This window comes from Mobula hypostoma, chromosome 12, assembly GCF_963921235.1.
Source record: "Mobula hypostoma chromosome 12, sMobHyp1.1, whole genome shotgun sequence".
Taxonomy (NCBI): Eukaryota; Metazoa; Chordata; class Chondrichthyes; order Myliobatiformes; family Myliobatidae; genus Mobula; species Mobula hypostoma.
Genome location: NC_086108.1, coordinates 72037717 through 72051446, shown reverse-complemented (window position 1 = coordinate 72051446; position 13730 = coordinate 72037717).

Here is a 13730-nt window from a genome sequence, read left to right as displayed (position 1 = left end):
AGGGGTGTGAATAAACCAAAGAAAAGAATGACAGTGATACAGGAGTTTCAGACAGTTTGTAATAAATAACTGGTGTATTGCATCTCAGGAGCTTTCACTCCCTATTAGGCTCTTACTCTTGCACTCACATCTGTGACATGGCTGACAAGATGCACATATCACAAGTGGACTGGAATGGATTACTTGCACTAGCTCTCAGCAATTATTTCTTTGAACCATTTTCCATTTATAGACAAGCCATATATGAGCTATTACTATTATCTGTAAACAGTCCCCAATTTTTGTTTCCTTGTCACATCTGAAAAAAACAAGAATTATTTCATCTAAAATGAGATTTGAATGAGTAGTAGAAATAAAAAAGGCATTGGAACCTCCACTGGTTTGCACAGCTGTTTGCACAACTGAAACAACCCAGTTATAAACTGATGGGGGCTAGAGTAAGCAGTAAACCTGCCAGGTGCCTACCTCAGCAGCACGTGGTCCAGGAGTTACAGAGGCCGTGGATCACCTGCATGTCGCAAGTTAATTACTCCAAACCAAAGCAAAGCAGAAACAGGCCATCACCTAGAATTGCCATGTCTCTAACCAATGGAGACTGCAAGAATACAGGAAGGGTCTCCTGGTCAGAAGGGCACTTGGGACAGGGGAACCTTTAATGTTCCTTGAGGGGCTAGGAAACTATTGTCGGAATCATGTATCGACTTTGTATTCTGTCTTGTGCGCTTACTATATTTATTATGGTAACAAGTCACATGAGCGACATGTACAAGCATCAATAGATGTACGTACACAGATGAGTCACATGAGTGGGGGCGTGGTAAAAGTGAAGGAAATAAGTCATGCATTCTTGCTTATTTCGTTGCAGTTTGTAGTTTGAGATTGGCGGAGGTCATTTCTTTTGCTGACCACTGAGATTACTCTGAATTTTGCTTAAATTGCATGTTTTCTGATTGCTAATAAAGGGTTGAACTTTTGGAGCAATCATTAGAGCTGTGGACAGGTCATGCAAGTGTAACAGTCTGTACGGTTACAGATAAGCAGTAATGTTTTGTTTTGGTTTTGGATTAGTTTTGCTGTTACAACTAACACTTTCTTCCTGTTGGCTTCGCAGCAAGAAGCCACTCATGGGTATTGCTGACATCAGAGTAAATTTGCATTCTTAAAGGACCCAGTAGAATTCTGAAAGTTGTCTTTGCCTGTCTATCTGACCAGGTTAAAAATGGAACTCAGAAACAACACACATGCTGAGAAACTGAATGGGTCAGGCAGCATCTATAGTCAATGTTTTGAGTCAAGACCCTTCATCAGGAGAGAAAGAGAAGAAAAGCAAATATAAAAGTGTAGGGGATGGGGAGCAATTGTGAGTGGGAGATAGGTCAATCCAGGTTTGGTCGGGGGGGGACGCAAGAAGGGGAAGTGAGTGAAGTACAAAGCTGAGAGGTGATAGGTGGGGAAGACAAAAGAGCTAGAGAAAATGGAATTTGATAGGAGAGGACAGTAAACCATGGAATAAAGGGAAGGGACGGAGAGGAACTGGAAGGGAGAATGGGCAGATTGGAAGTACTGGGGTCATTTTTCTAATGGAAGAAAAACTGAACTCTGTGGAAAGGCATAAATGTTGGTGCACAAGTGTTTTAGTCATTTTAAATCTTCCCTGTTTTCCACCAGGCAGAACGTTTCTTACAGTATGTGAAATATTTCCCTCCGATCTTTACTAATCAGCCACAGACTTCAAGGTGCCTGGAAGTCAAATAATGATCGACTGGTTATGCTCAATCACTCTCAGACTTTAAAAGAAGAAAAAATAAAAAGACTAGCTTTATTTGCCACATGCACATTAACAACATGCAGTGAAATGCATCACTTACATCAAATCAAATCAACAAGGGTTGTGCTGAGTAGCCCGCAAGTGTTGCCACACTTCCAGCACAAACATAACCTGCCCACAACTTGCTAACCCGAGCGATATGCCTTTGCAACGTAGAGGGAAGATGGAGCACCAGAGGAAACGCACATGGTCACAGGGAGAGCACACAACCTCTTTACCTACAGTGGCAGGGATCAAACCCTGATCTTAAATCTCATGCTCTAAGGCAGTGCGCTAACTACTACAATACCGTGCTAATTGTTAGTAAAAATCAGGCACATTATGATCACTCTTCCTTAAAGACTCCTTTACTCCCAGATTATTAGTATTGTGTTAAATGACTTCACAGCATCTGTCCTTGGGACAACCACAACATCAGATATGGCCTAAATCAATTTCTGAGTCAACCAGAGACACTGACCAGAGATTTGACAACATGATATTTAACCCCTGGATTCAATTTCAAACTTTGTCAGCTGTAAACTCCCTCCCGTAATTCCCCCTTGACCCATCTATATTACTCCACGAGGTCTCTAACAGCAGGGCAAAGGGCTTTTGCTTGTGTCTTCTCTGTGTAAGACCGATTCTAAGGGCCCATGATTCATGTAATAAAATACTTCCATAAAGGATTCCATACAAAAACCATTCATTGCTATCCCCACATTACTAGCTCAACAAGCCTACTGTACCACTGAATGATTTTCTCATTCTCTCTTCTTTGAGAAAATCATTTCTGCTTGCTGCAAAATAGTCCATTTTCTATGCCCAGACCTGCATTTGACCCTACCTTTATCTCACTGGTAAATACATGGTTGTCAGGAGAGACACGCATTAATCAAAGTGTTATAAAACACTGTGCAATTGCATGAAGCCTTCTCATTAAACAGTTATTGAAAAATTTATTTCCTCTTTCAGTGAGCTGCTGTGCCAATGACTGGGGCTACATTTCTAATTTTAACTAAAGTGGGAAATCAAAATGCTTACAGTCACTAAAATATTGTAAGTCATTTCTCCTGCCTGAGCAGCAACTTGGATCCATTCCAATTTGCCTACCATCCCAACAGATGCCATTTCATTGGCTATTCACTAAACCCTGGAACATCTGGTCAGCAAAAATGCACACATCAGGATGCTCTTCATTGACTACAGCTCAGCATTCAACACTATCATCCCTCAAAACTCATCAACAAGCTTCAAGATCTTGGCCTCAATACCTCCTTGTGCAATTGGATCCTCAATTTCCTCAGTTCACAGCTCGGATTGGAAGCAACATGTCCTCCACGACCTCCATCAGCACAGGTGCACCCCCCCCCCCCCGTTCTACTCACTTTATACTTACGACTTTGAGGCTAAGCGCAACTCCGATGTTATAGTTAAGTTTGCTGTTGATACCACAGCTGTTGGTTGAATCAAAGGTAGTGACGGGGACGCCTCTTTTTCCCTTATTAGGGAGAGAGAGAGAGCCTGTGGTATGTCAAATTACCAGGTGAACAAGTCATCTTTGAGGTACTGCGTCTATGTCTTTATTGATGCTTTGCTGCACGTTTGAGTGCTCAGTGGATGTGCCAATGCTTTTTGCTGGTGGAGGAGGGAGGGTTGCCGCTTTGCTGCTGCTTACACGTGGGAGGGGGGAGCTGGAGGAAGCTTTGGGGTTCTAACGTTTAACTGTCATCCATTCTTTGGGGCACTCCTCTGTTTTCACGGATGGTTGTGAAGAAAAAGAATTTCAGGATGTGTATATTGTGTACATTTCTCTGACATTAAATGTACCTTTGAAACCTTTGATGAATCAGTATATAGGAGGGAGGTTGAAAATCTGGTTGAGTGGTGCCACAACAACAACCTCTCACTCAATGTCAGCACGACAAAGGAGCTAATTGTTGACTTCAGGAGGAGGAAACCGGAGGTCCATGAGCCAGTCCTCACTGGGGGATCAGAGGTGGAGAGGGTCAGCAACTTTCAACTCCTTGGTGTTATCATTTCAGAGGATCTGTCCTGGGCCCAGCACACAAGTGCCATGATGAAGAAACCATGGCAGTGCCTGTACTTTCTTAGAAGTTTGTGAAGATATGACACATCCTCTGAAACTTTGACAAACTTCTATAGATATGCAGTGGTGAGTATATCGATTGGTTGCATCCCAGACTGGTATGGAAACACCAGTACCCTTGAATGGAAATGCCATCAAAAAGTAGTGAATACAAGTACAGTAAAGCCCTCTCCACATTGAGCACATCTACACGGTGCTCCGTCACAGGAAAACATCGTCCATCATCAAGGACCACCAACCACCTAGGCCATGTTCTCCTCTCACTGCTCCCATCAAGAAGGTGGTATAGGTTCCTCAAAGCTCACACCTCCAGTTTCAGGAACTATTATTACCCATCAACTATCAGACTCTTGAACAAGAGGAGACAACTTCCCTCGCCCATCACTGAACTATTCCCACAACATATGGACTCACTTTCAAGAACTCTTCATATTATGTTCTCAATAGTTATTACTTTTTTTATTTACTGGTATTATTTCTTTATTTATCTCTTTGTATTTGCCCAGTTTGTTTTCTTTTGCATATTGGTTGTTCATCGGTCCTGACTTCAAATGATTCTATTGTGTTTCTTGTATTTACTTTGAATGCCTGCTAGAAGATCAATCTCAGGATTGTATCTAATGACAAATCTGTACGTTGATAATAAATTTGCTATAAACTGCGACTTCAATTATACACAATCTATAAAATGGAATTTTCTCTACATAATCCACAAATACACTGGATTTTTGAGTGTTATTTATATTAGTGCCCCAACCCATTTCAATTTCACTTTTTTTTCGTGTTTCAAAGTAGGTAAGTGCTCATCATGCTTTCAGTGAACTTGGTGAGGTTAAAGCAAGCTGGACGCAGAACCCTGTGTGTTTAAGGTAGCAATGGAAATAGGAGCCCAGTAAGTTTAAAGGGAGTGTGGAAAACAAAACCTGGTGAGCAAAAGAGCCCTCTCGTGTGTTGGAGTATAGAAAACATGGAACCTGTTCAGCTTAAAAGGAAAGTGTGTACAAGTAACAGACAATGTTAAAGTGTGGGGGAATGGGTACCCAGTGAGTTTGTAAGTAGCAGATTCTGAACCAATGGGATTTTGGATAATCAAATAGCAGATTATCAGAGTTTGCTTTACTAATAAGAGGGCAATAGGAGTGGACCATTCAACCTCTCTAGCATGTTACACCATTGATATGTACAGGAGTGACCATAATATGATAAGTTTTTATCTGCAAGTTGAGAGGGATAAGGGCAGACCAGAAGTGTCAGTATTGCAGTTGAACAAAGGAGACTATGGAGCCATGAGTGAGGAGCTGGCCAAAGTTGACTGGTCGGATATCCTAGCAGAAAAGACAGTGGAACAGCAATGGCAGGTATTCTTGGGAATAATGCACGAGGTGCAAAATCAGTTCATCCCCCGGAGAAGGAAGGATTCAAAGGGGGGAAAGTGGCCACAGTGGTTGACAAAGGAAGTCAGAGATAGCATAGAACTAAAAAAGTATAACAGAGCTAAGGTGAGTGGGAAGACGGATGATTGGGAAATTTTTAAGGAGCAACAGAACTTAACTAAAAAGGCAATATGGGGAGAAAAAATGAGGTATGAATGCAAGCTAGCTAGGAATATAAAGGAGGATAGCAAAAGTTTTTTTAGGTATGTGAAGAGAAGGAAGATAGTTAAGAACAATGTTGGGCCCTTGAAGAATGAATTGGGAGAAATTGTATTGGGAAACAGAGAAATAGCAGACGAATTTAATAAGTACTTTGGTTCTGTCTTCACTATGGAAGACACAAGCAATCTCTCAGATGTATGGATGGGCCAAGGACATAGGATAACAGAGGAACTGAAACAGATTGACATTAGGAAGGAAACGGTGATGAGTAGACCGATGGGACTGAAGGCTAACAAATCCCCAGGTCCAGATGGTCTGCATCTTAGGGTACTAAAGCGGGTGGCTCTGGAAATTGTGGATGCATTGGTGATCATTTTCCAATGTTCCTTAGATTCAGGATCAGTTCCTGAGGATTGGCGAATGGCTAATATTATCCCACTTTTTAAGAAAGGAGGGAGGGAGAAAACAGAGAACTATCGCCCTGTTAGCCTAACATCAGTAGTGGGGAAGATGCTAGAGTCCATTATTAAAGATGAAATAGCGGCATATCTTGATAGCAGTGATAGGATTGGACCGAGCCAGCATGGATTTACCAAGGGCAAATCATGCTTGACTAATCTATTGGACTTTTTCGAGGATGTAACCAGGAAGATAGACAAGGGAGATCCAGTGGATGTGGTGTACCTTGACTTTCAGAAGGCATTTGATAAGGTACCACATAGGAGATTGGTGGGTAAAATCAGAGCTCATGGCATTGGGGGGAGGATATTGACATGGATAGAAAACTGATTGGCAGATAGAAAGCAAAGGGTAGCAGTGAATAGGTGTTTCTCGGAATGGCAGGTGGTGACTAGTGGGGTACCACAGGGCTCGGTATTGGGACCACAGCTGTTTACGATTTACGTCAATGATTTAGAGGAAGGCATTGTGAATAACATCAGCAAGTTTGCTGATGATACTAAGCTGGGTGGCAGTGTGACATGTGATGAGGATGTTAGGAGAATTCAAGGTGACTTGGATAGGCTGGGTGACTGGGCAGAAACTTGGCAGATGGCGTTTAATGTGATTAAGTGTGAGGTTATTCACTTTGGGAGCAAGAACAGGAAGGCAGATTATTATCTGAATGGTGTGGAGTTAGGTGAGGGAGAAATACAAAGAGATCTAGGAGTACTTGTTCAGCAGTCTCTGAAGCTGAATGAGCAAGTGCAGCAGGCAGTGAAGAAGGCTAATGGAATGTTGGCCTTTATTACAAAGGGAATTGTGTACAAGAGCAAGGAAATCCCTTTGCATTTGTACAGGGCCCTGGTGAGACCACACCTGGAGTATTGTGTGTAGTTTTGGTCTCCAGGGTTAAGGAAGGACATCCTGGCTGTGGAGGAGGTGCAGCGTAGGTTCATTAGGTTAATTCCTGGGATGTCCAGACTGGCTTACGCAGAGAGGTTAGAGAGACTGGGCTTGTACACACTGGAATTAAGGAGATTGAGGGGGGATCTGATTGAGATATATAAGATTATTAAGGGATTGGACAAGATAGAGGCAGGAAATATGTTCCAGATGCTGGGAGAGTCCAGTACCAGAGGGCATGGTTTAAGAATAAGGGGTAGGTCATTTAGGACAGAGTTGAGGAGGAACTTCTTCTCCCAGAGAGTTGTGGAGGTGTGGAACGCGCTGCCTCAGAAGGCAGTGGAGGCCAATTCTCTGGATGCTTTTGAGAAGGAGCTAGATAGGTATCTTATGGATAGGGGAATCAAGGGTTATGGGGACAAGGCAGGAACTGGGTATTGATAGTAGATGATCAGCCACGATCTCAGAATGGCGGTGCAGGCTCGAAGGGCCGAATGGTCTACTTCTGCACCTATTGTCTATTGTCTATTGTTTAACTTTATCGAGATACTGCACGGAATATGCCCTTCAAGCCATGCTGCCCAGCAACCCCTAGCCTAATCATGGGACAATTTACCAAGACCAATTAACTTACTATCCAATACATCTTTGGATTGTGGAAGGGAATCAGAGCACCCAGAGAATGCCCACATATTCCATGGGGAGGACGTACAGACAATGCAAGCATTGAACTTTGAACTCCATTGCCACAAGCTGTAATTGCGTAACGCTAAACTTGCCCAACTTTGATTCACATCCCTTGAATTTCCACCCCAACAAAAAATTTATTAACTAGTATTGAAAAGTGCAGTCATTCCAGCTTCCAAACATTGTTGAAAGGATAATGCCTCTTTATTTAGGGGTCTTCTTTTAATGGGGATATTGAAACTTTCTAATTAATCTTAATTAGCTCATATTGTCCAATTTTACAAGCCAAAAGCAAATGCATTTAACACATAGTTATCATTTAGAGTCATAGAGCACTCCAGCACTGAAACAGGCCCTTCAGCCCATTTAGTCCATGGCAAACTGTTCTTCTGCCTAGTCCCATGGACATACACCTGGACCATAAGCTTCCTCCCATCCATATACATACTTGCCCAAACTTCTATTAAATGTTGTAATAGAATCCTCATCCACCACTTCCACCGGCAGCTCATTCTACACTTGCATCGAATGCTAAGTGAAAAAAAATTGTCCCTCAGTTTCCCCTTAGCTATGTCACCTTCCACCCTTAACCTTTGACCTCTAGTTCTAGTCTCACCCGACCTCAGTGGAAAAAGCCTGGTTGCCTTTACCTCATTTATACCCCTCAATTTTTTATACTTCTATCAAATCTTTCCTCATTCTCTTATGCTCCAGTGAATAAAGTCCTAACCTATTCCTATGACTCAGGTCCTCAAGGCCCAGCAACAGCCTTGTAAATTTTCTCAGTGCTCTTTCATTTTTATTGATCTCTGTCCCATAGGTAGTGACTAGAACTGCAGACAATACTACAAATTAGATCTTGCCAATATCTTATACAACTTTAACATAACACCCTATCTCCTGTACTCTCTACTTTGGTTTATGAAGGCCAACGTGCCAAAAGCTCTCTTTATCACCCTATCTATGTGACACCTCCTCCAATGAATTATAGACCTGTATTCCCAGATCCCTTTCCTCTTCTGCACTCCGCAGTACCCACCATTCACTGTGTATGTCCTACCCTAGTTTGTCCGCCCAATGGGCAGCACCTCATGCTTATCAGTATTAAATTCTATCTGCCACCTTTTCAGACCATTTTTCTAGCTGGTCCAAATCCCACTGCAAGCCTGGCTTGTTTCCCCTGTGCCCCTACTGTTGGTGTAATCTGCAAATTTCCTGATCCAGTTTACTACATTGTTGTCAATTGTCATTATTAACCTTTAAACCCAGGTTACTTGCTGATTGAACCTCCTCATGGACAATCTGCATCTTCAAGGATCAGTGGGTAAAGCAGGATGCAATACCGCCAGTAATGTGCCAGTGTTCTGTCAATACTGGTCAAGATGGCACCAGCGTAAAATGCTCCCTTGATCGACAATTCCAGATAGCTCACAAAAATGTCTTTTTTACTTCTTTTACATCTGTTTTTCACCTTAATTATGCTTCTGGAACTGTTAGAGCCTGCGGTTTACAGTTTGGAGACCATTTGTGTGACCCAGTGCTTTACTGTCGCTGAGAAGATTCCGGGAAGCAAACGCATAAGAGTGAAGCATCACTGCCATTCATGATGTTGGGTTTCACTTTGTAGGAAGTAATGGCAGAGTTGATGTGCATCCAATGTTGCCTCTAAATTGGAATTGTTTCATAGCTCTTGAAATAGCCCTCCACGTCATACCTGTTCTTCTTGTACAGACCTGGATTGCCAGACTTAAATGCCACAGATCTAACCCTCAGCAGTCTACAGACCTCCTGGTTCATCCACAGCTTTTGATTTGAGTATGCATTGATAGGTACATAGAGGTTAGAAAAATAGAGGGCTATGGGTAACCCTAGGTAATTTCTAAAGTAAGTACATGTTTGGCACAGCATTGTGGGCCAAAGGGCCTGTATTGTACTGTAGCTCTTTTATGTTTCTATAAATCTTGCATTTCTTAATGTTCTTTAATATTATCCGCAACATTGTAACGTAGCCGGAAATCCTCCCTTTCCATTCCTTTAATTGTGTTTTCATAAAATCAGCTTTACTGCTTCCTTTAATTTCCTGTCATTTCAAAAGAAGATATAGAATGGAAACCTTAACTCCTAATCTTGTCCAGTTCAAGCCATCAGAGAGCTTCCTACACTTTTTTGTTGGTCTAATCACAAGCTACCTATTTTGTTTAAGATAAAATTGTGCCAAGTGGAACAAGAAAGGCTTTATCAAAAGCTAGATGCTCCAATATTTTGTTTTCCAGAGGCATCAAAATTCAAAATGACAGTTTCATTAAAGAGACAGTATTTATCAGTTGAAAATAGCTGAACAGCATATCGCAGCACCCAATGATTTATCCTCTGTTTAATGAGTTGCGTTGTTTCATGACTTTGAAAGCAGAAAGCCATTTGTCAAAGCTTTTAAAAAAATCACAGATACCCGAGTGAAACTGAAATCAGGTGTGATTAGTTTTACCGATATGAAGGGATGAGAACCAGACCAGGGCAGCTGGAAGTAGATGCACTTTTGCTAAATATCAGATACTGCTGAATGCGGCAAACACAAATGTTCATCAGTTATTACAAGCAAATTCAAAGGACTGTCTCCTGCTTCTGGTTTCCAATTCTGGTTGGGTAGCTTTTGGAAATTAAATTATATCGTCTCACACATAAATCAGCCTATTTCTGTTCCGCTATCTCTGATGTTCCAATAACCTAAAGCAAAAATGTCAAAAGAGAATGGGGAGAAATGCAAAGATTTTTCTTTAATGCCTTTGTTATTTTTCTCTAGTTTCCTGTGTCTGGAACAGTGCAAGTAGTTTTACACCTGGTGGTGTGAAAGGTCACACGAAATGGCAGAAGCATTTTCTTCAATCATTAAGACATTAATGTGTTAACACTGCAAAGAAAACGAGGGCAAGAATTTATCTGTAATGCTGAAAGGACATTATGTGCTCTGCCTATTCTTCTAATTTCTGACCATGTATTTCATTCCATTCAATGGAACAGATTATAAATAAAGAAAAAGTACTCTTCCCTTTTTATTTGTAAAACTGCTGCTTTAAAGAAAATAAAAGAATGTTTTTTAATTGGGCAAATTAAATGTTATGGTGCACAATGATATTAATTACTATTTGTCAGTCAGTATTTTGTAACTGCTTAAATTATAATGCTGAGCATAATTAGGAATTAAAGGGGTGGCCATTCTATAGCAATTGTCTAGTACAGCTACAAAAGGCAATTTTTACACTCAAATATTTAATTATAATTTCTTAGAAACGTAGCTCAACTGACAAGTAGCATTGATATTATTCATTGCAGCTTCCCATCTCAGGTTTTCATTGTTCTATTAGACCATATTTTAAAACCACTTATCAAAACCATGTCAAGTACTCAATTTTCAAAACTTGCATATACATCTATAACAAATAGGAAAGAGTGCAGGTCAATGTGCAGGAACATCAAGTAAATTTATCTCTCTAAAATATTTATCAGTTTATCCACAGTTGAAATTGTAACTAAAGCAAGCTACTGGCAATTTTTAAAAGTTAAAGCAAAGTAAAAAACAAATGCAAAATAAGGCAGGTTCAAAAAGAATAGCATTTTATGAGAGATTTGGAATATCATAGCAACATCCAAGCATCTGCCAAATTAAAGAAATAACAAGCTTTAAAAAACATCCTGGCTCTTTCTATCACTTGAAAACTTCAGTACATCATTTCCAGCTTTCATCTTAATTCTTGCTTCATCTGTGAGAGGACTTTAATTCATGCTTTCTTTACTTTGTGATATAGGTTGTGTTAATATGTTAATCTCATTTATTAGAGCTGGTGAATTTATTCCCTTTTGTTCTGGATTCCCCATGAGAGAAGATAGTTTCTATCTATACCTTAAATCATCTTAAATACTCCTGTGCATACCAAGAAGATCCAAAGGTTGAGATCAAAGCCTTCTCATTTGTGTAGAAACCTCTCAAGATTTTGACATGCATTTGGAGCCCTGCAAAGTGTGCTGCATTTCTCTTTACCTTTCATATCCCAGAGACACCACCATCCAAAGCATGAAAGGCATTTACAGTCCTTCAAAGGAAAAATATATCTAGAATATATTTTCCAGTTGCGTTATCCAATGTAAGAAAAATACTGAGATGCAATTGCAGAGGGACTGTGAGATTTATTTATTTTTATTATTTAGCACAGTAACAGGTCCTTCCAGCCCAACAAGCCTACACCACCAAATTACACGCATGTGATCAGCTAACCAACTAACCTGTAGTTCTTGGGAATGTGGGAAGAAACTGGAAGACCCAGAGGAAATCCACACAGTCATAGTTATTGACAGCGGCAGGAATTGAACCCGGTTCACTAGCACTGTAAAGCATTACACTAACCACTATGCTACCATGCCATCCAAGATAAAATATGAACAGAGTGAAATAGCAGAGATTATTCCTTTTAAATCCTATTGAATAATGAAGTCACACATTTGATCGTGTAAGAGAGATGACAGAACTAATCTGGGGCACTGAGTTGTAAAGTGTTATTTAAATTAGTTTCTATAAATAATACGATGGTCACATGAAAGAATGTCAAAATATTAATAAATCTCAGTGCTTCACGGCAGGTAATTACAAAATGGTTTCAGGTTTCCTATCTCATTGTAAATGGAATAATTTCTTGTAATCATAAAAGAATGCATCAATAAATCATGTCAAAATAACTAACTTCCACCTCAGTGTATGTTTCCTAAAATTTTAATAGCCTCCCAAACAATCCCTTAGCAAAATGTTTTCAGGATTGCTTCACAAAACATTTCAAATCTTAGCAGGAAAACATGAAAACATTGAAGTACTGTGGTTCATTTGGAAAAGCAATTGGCAACCATTAATGAACGAAATCATTCAGCCAAAACAAATGAAAATGTTAAGTATTTGGGGCTGACAGAGACAATTGTTTAACAAATTATCCCTTCACAACTGGTGTGTGTTTAAATTCCTACCAATGTTTAGGCTTGCAGGAATACACTGTTCAGAAAATTGTGCTAAGTACATTCAAGCCATTAAATTACAAAAAAGTTAGTGAAGCAATGGTGAGGGTGCTTTGAAAGATAGTGAAAGTTGGCGTCACCAACCAGGAGAAAATGAATAGGTAGTGTCTACTTGATAAGGTCCCACATGGCAGGTGCTTCCAAAGTTAGAGCATATGGCTTCCAAATCAGACAAGTTAATTGGATCCAATATTAGACTGCTGATAGGAGATGGATGATAACGGCAGAAAGATACTTTTCCAATTTTTCTGATCAATGCTGGGATCCATTTTGTATATGTTATATTTATATATTTATTATTATTATTATTATAGGCATCTGTTAGTCTCATGAGACCATGGATTTGCACCTTGGAAGGTTTCCAGGGTGCAGGCCTGGGCAAGGTTGTATGGAAGACCAGCAGTTGCCCATGCTGCAAGTCTCCCCTCTCCACGCCACCAATGCTGTCCAAGGGAAGGGCATTAGGACCCGTACAGCTTGGCACCGATGTTGTCGCAGAGCAATGTGTGGTTAAGTGCCTTGCTCAAGAACACACACGCTGCCTCAGCCAAGGCTCGAACTAGCGACCTTCAAATCACAAGACGAACGCCTTAACCACTTGGCCATTTATATATAGAGGTACAATTAAGTATGGTCAGTAAGTTTGTGGATGACAAGAAAGTGTGTGGCCTGATGGAAATTGAGGAATGTTGTCTAAGGCTACTTCAGGTTATAGATCGGATGGAAAGTTGAGCAGAGCATTGGCAAAAGGAATTTAATCCTGATAAGTACAAAGTGACGCATGTTGGGAAGTCAAATACAGGTAGGACGTACTCAGTAATTAGTAGGGCACTGTGGAATGCTGATGAACAGAGGAACCTCAAAATTCAAGACTACATTTCCCTGAAAGCCTCAACACAGGTAGATAGAGTGAAGATACTAAATTGGCATTCTTGCCTGCATAGGTGAAGCACCTTCAATTACTCCAAAAGACTGAGGTTTGGTAAAATACTGAAAGGCTTTTATTCGCTGTACAATACGATCTCCACAGTGAGTGTCTGCCCCTGGACTGAGGGGGAGGGGCAAGGCGAACACCTTTATACAGGACTCTGTGGGAGGAGCCACAGGGGCAGTCAGCAGAGAGGTGTGTCCA